Source organism: Priapulus caudatus, unplaced genomic scaffold (assembly GCF_000485595.1).
Source record: "Priapulus caudatus unplaced genomic scaffold, Priapulus_caudatus-5.0.1 Scaffold1649, whole genome shotgun sequence".
In the NCBI taxonomy this organism is placed as follows: Eukaryota; Metazoa; Priapulida; class Priapulimorpha; order Priapulimorphida; family Priapulidae; genus Priapulus; species Priapulus caudatus.
Genome location: NW_014578710.1, coordinates 1 through 5,998, shown reverse-complemented (window position 1 = coordinate 5,998; position 5,998 = coordinate 1).

The following is a 5,998-nucleotide window of genomic DNA, read 5'->3' as shown; positions in this document are numbered from 1 at the left end:
ACGGATACGTGGACTTCGGCAGAGACGACACAGATGACACAAATCCAGTGGCATCTGACGCGTTAGTGTTCATGGTTGTGGCACTTAATGCAAGTTGGAAGTTGCCAGTCGCATACTTCCTCATCAAGGGTATGTCGGGTGCAGAGCGTGCTAACCTCATCGAGCAGTGTCTGCGTAAACTCGCAGACATTGGCATCTGGATCAGTTCCTTGACATGCGATGGCCCATCATGTCATTTGACAATGCTGAATACCCTTGGCGCTAGCATGAAAATGCCTGATATCAACCCATCTTTCCCACACCCGCAAAACCCTGATCATCGTGTGAGTGTGTTTCTTGACATTTGTCATATGTTAAAGCTAATGAGGAATGCTCTGGCATCATTTGGAATTTTAAAAGATGGGAAGGGCGAGAACATCAAATGGGATTATATCAAGGAATTGCACAAGCTACAAGAAGAAGAGGGACTGACTTTGGCAAACAAGCTACGCAATGCCCACATGAACTGGGTAAAGCAAAAAATGAAGGTGAATCTCGCCGCACAGACACTCAGCAGGAGTGTGGCAGATGCACTGGATTTTCTGCGTGTACAAGGGCTTCCACAGTTTCAGGGGTGTGAAGCCACTGTACATTTCCTCAAGACTGTAGATCGTCTTTTTGATGTGTTGAATTCCCGCAGCCCATTTGCACGCGATTTAAAGGCACCTATGCGTCCATCAAATCAACATGTCTGGAGACCTTTCATGGCAGAGGCATACATATACTTCAGCTCACTGACAGATGTTCATGGCAGAAAAATGTACTCGACGCCACGCAAGACACCAATCTTTGGCTTTCTTGCTGGAATTAAGAGCGCCCTGTACATGTACGACACATTGGTCGTTGGTGATTCCCCAAAGTTAAGGTACCTGCTAACATACAAGATGAGTCAGGATCACCTAGAGCTGTTCTTTTGTGCCATGAGATCTCGCCTTGGCTGCAACAACAACCCGACTGCCCGTGAGTTCTCAAGTGCCTATAAGAAGCTACTCATAAGACATGAGATAAGGGGCACAGGCGGGAACTGCACTGCTCAGGATGGCACAGCTATTCTCCATGTGTCGAGTACCACTACACAGTCCACTCCATACAACTCGGAGAATGACATGCTCCTCGCAAAAAAATACGACCTTTCCTCTCGCGAGCCGGTAGAAGATGACCATGACTACGCTAATATCCCCAATGTCAGCCAGCTGTCATCGTACAAGAAGGAAGTCATCTCCTACGTAGCAGGATTTGTTGTACGTATGACAAGGAAATGTCTGCTGTGTGAGGAATGCATTGGTGCGCTTACAACAGGTGAACTCGTGGAGGGAAGTTTTCTCGAGAAGAAAGACAGAGGTGGGCTGTTTAGAGCATCTCCAGATGTTGTGAGAGTATGCGAGACAACAGAAAAATGTCTCCAGAGGCTGCTCACAACTACAGATGGAAAGTTGCCACAAGCAGCTGGCGTGTCTCATGCTTTGTGTACAGCTGTCTTGGGTGAAGTGGGATTGAACATCTTCAGTAGTCTTTCTGATCACATGTTTGATTGCCCACCTGACAATAACCATGTGTATGCACTGATCAAACGGCTAGCAGCTTCCTACTTGAAGATCAGAATGTATCATCTTACCCGCCAGTTCAACGAAAAAATATGTGGGCCAGTTATTCGAAAACAACTGACAAAGCTAGTTTTATTCAGACATCAGTAGAACAGTGGTTACACGGAGACGTGGCGATGCGGCGACGCGCCCACATGGTGACACGGCGATGTGGCGATGCATCCACATGGCGACGCGCCCACATGGTGACACGGCAATGTGGCGATGCATCCACATGGCGACGCGCCCACATGGCGACGTGCCCACATGGCGACACGGAAATGCACCCACATGGCGACGCAGTGATGCGCTCACATGGCAAGGCGCCCATATGGCGACGCGGCGACGCGCTCACATGGCGAGGCACCCTAATGGCGATGCGCCCACATGGCGACACGGTGACGTGGCGACGCACCCACATGGCGACACGGCGACGTGGCGATGCGCCCACATGGCGACACGGCGACGTGGCGATGCACCCACATGGCGACACAGCAATGTGGCGATGCACCCACATGGCGACACGCCCACATGGCAACACGGCGATGCACCACCATGGCGACACAGCAATGTGGCGATGCACCACCATGGCGACACAGCAATGTGGCAATGCACCCACATGGCGACACAGCAATGTGGCGATGCACCCACATGGCGACACAGCAATGTGGCGATGCACCCACATGGCGACACAGCAATGTGGCGATGCGCCCACATGGCAATGCGCTCACATGGCGATGCGCTCACATGGCAAGGCGCCCACATGGCGACACGGCGATGCGCCCACATGGCGACACAGCAATGTGGCGATGCGCCCACATGGCAATGCGCTCACATGGCGATGCGCTCACATGGCAGGCGCCCACATGGCGACACTACGATGCGNACACGGCGATGTAGAGATGCGCTCACATGGTGACACGGCGATGCGGCGACGCGCCCACATGGTGACACGGCGATGTGGAAATGCGCCCACATGGCGACACGGCGATGTAGAGATGCGCTCACATGGTGACACGGCGATGTGGCGACGCGCTCACATGGTGACACGGCGATGTAGAGATGCGCTCACATGGTGACACGGCGATGTGGCGACGCGCTCACATGGTGACACGGCGATGTGGCGATGCGTTCACATGACGACACGGCGATGTAGCGATGCGCCCACATGGAGACACGGCGATGTAGAGATGCGCTCACATGGAGACACGGCGATGTAAAGATGCGCTCACATGGAGACACGGCGATGTAGAGATGCGCTCACATGGCGACGCGGCGATGTAGCGATGCGCTCACATGGTGACACGGCGATGTAGCGACGCGCTCACATGGAGACACGGCGATGTAGCGATGCGCTCACATGGAGACACGGCGATGTAGCGATGCGCTCACATGGAGACACGGCGATGTAGCGATGCGCTCACATGGAGACACGACGATGTAGCGATGCGCTCACATGGTGACACGGCGATGTAGAGATGCGCTCACATGGCGACACGGCGATGTAGAGATGCGCCCACATGGAGACACGGCGATGCAGAGATGCGCTCACATGGCGACGCGGCGATGCAGAGATGCGCTCACATGGCGACGCGGCGATGTAGAGTAGAGATGCGCTCACATGGAGACACGGCGATGTAGAGATGCGCTCACATGGAGACACGGCGATGCAGAGATGCGCTCACATGGCGACCTGGCGATGTAGCGATGCGCTCACATGGAGACACGGCGATGTAGAGATGCGCCCACATGACGACACGGCGATGTAGAGATGCGCTCACATGGTGACACGGCGATGCAGAGATGCGCTCACATGGTGACACGGCGATGCAGAGATGCGCTCACATGGTGACACGGCGATGTAGAGATGCGCTCACATGGCGACACGGCGATGTAGAGATGCGCTCACATGGCGACCCAGCGATGTAGCGATGCGCTCACATGGCGACCCAGCGATGTAGCGATGCGCTCACATGGTGACACGGCGATGTAGCGATGCGCTCACATGGCGACCCAGCGATGTAGCGATGCGCTCACATGGCGACACGGCGATGTAGCGATGCGCTCACATGGTGACACGGCGATGTAGCGATGCGCTCACATGGTGACACGGCGATGTAGAGATGCTCTGACATGACGACGCGCCCAAATGGAGACACAGCGATGTAGCGATGCGCTCACATGGCGACACGGCGATGTAGAGATGCGCCCACATGACGACACGGCGATGTAGCGACGCGCTCACATGGTGACACGGCGATGTAGAGATGCGCTCAAATCTCTTAAATTTAATTTTTGTTGAAGTACGAGTAGCTAGCCTAACATTAATTACCTAATATATATGCGAACGGTATCGCCGCATAGGCGCCTATTGCGTGCACCGGCTAAATACGTCAGCGGCTATGGTGATAGGCAAGGATACTAACTATTATATCTTGCAAACAGTTGAGTTACATTCTACGAAATTATAAGGAATATAGACAAATTCTTAGCCTATAATGTCTTTAATTTTCAGTTTGTTTGATAGCACCGATTAGTCTAATTAATTACCAAATATATGCAACGGTAATCGCGCACTAGCGGCCGCCTATTGCGTGCACTCGGCTATACTCACGGCTTGGGTTATAGAAAAAATACTAACTAGTCTCAATCTTCCAAAGGAGTTGAGTACATTCTGGAAACCATAAAGGAATATAACAAATTGTCTTAGTCATAATGTCTGTTAATTCATGTTTGTTGAGCACGATTAGTCTAAATTAATTACCGAAATATATGCGAACGGTATCGCGCATCCAGGCGCCTATTCGTGCAGCCCGCTAACGCACAGGCCTTGGGTGATAGAAAAGGATACCTAACTATTATATCTTCGCAAAAGGATTTGAGTTACATTTCCTGGAACTTAATAAGGATATAGACAAATGTCTTAGCTATAATGTCTGTTAACTTTTCAGTTTGTTAAGCCGCGATTCGTCTTAATGTAAATTACCCAAAATATCTGCGAACGTATCGCGCATCGCATACTGACGCCTATTGCTTGCAGCCGGCTGCTAACCGCTCGTCGCGGCGCGCTAGTAATGCCCCTTTCCTATCCCATGACGCTTGCTGTTCGGCGATTGGCGATAAGGCTTATGAGTAATCGTGCGCCGTCAATAAACCACATATCCACCAAGAGTATAGCTAAGACCTGTGTCGATCTATAGCCTAAGTATCTAGAATATATTATTTAAAATGATACACCCGTACCGCTTGAATAAAGAAGATATTATGCAAATGACTCCCCGTAAGCCGGCTTGACTCAAAAGAAAAATATGATAAAAAGTAATACTAGTAGTTGAATGTTGTACCGGCGGTAATCGACTGTTAGTTTTAATTACAGATAAAACATGCATGGAGCGTTTTCCATATGGATTCCTATAGCTTTTAAAACACTGGCTTTCCTTACAGAGGTAAAATTAAATTGACAAACTGCTAACTGGAATGGATGTTGCACACATGCTAGCCTGCTACTGAATAAAATTTGCACTTAATAACGTGCGCAACTTAGGCTTCCTTATTCTAATTATTTGTATTTCACACACATAGGCACAATTCAATCTTTTTTATTGCGGACAATATATATACGTATATATATATATAGGCAACAATTAAAAGATCAAACAATTCAACAGTTTTCTAACCACAGCTGCCACTTATACTTCTAACTAATTGAATTTGCCTAGTCAATATATAATACTGTATATAATTTTTTGCATAAGGCAAAATGAGATCATTCTAAATACATACACACAAACACCGGAAACCAAAAAACTAGTTCATGAACACACCCTTATGTACAGGTACACAGGTACAGACACCTAATTTTCCGGACACTCGATGCTCCTTGAACCTCTTTTAATCCGGATAAACATCACTAATTGAACAATTATTTGGTCGAGATGTACGTCGCCATGTGCCACATCGCGTACTCACCACATGCTGTGTCGCCATGTGGGCGCGTCACCGATAAGGCCTCGCGCATGTGAGCGGATCGCCGCTCTCGCCATGTGAGCGTATCGCTACATTGCCGCGTCACGCCATGTGACGCGCGNGACATGGTGACCCGGCGATGTAGAGATGCGCTCACATGGAGACACGGCGATGTAGCGATGCGCTCACATGGTGACACGGCGATGTAGAGATGCGCTCACATGGAGACACGGCGATGTAGAGATGCGCTCACATGGCGACGCGGCGATGTAGCGATGCGCTCACATGGTGACACGGCGATGCGCCCACATGGTGACACGGCGATGTAGAGATGCGCTCGACATGGCGACGCGGCGATGTAGCGATGCGCTCACATGGTGACACGGCGATGCGCCCACATGGTGACACGG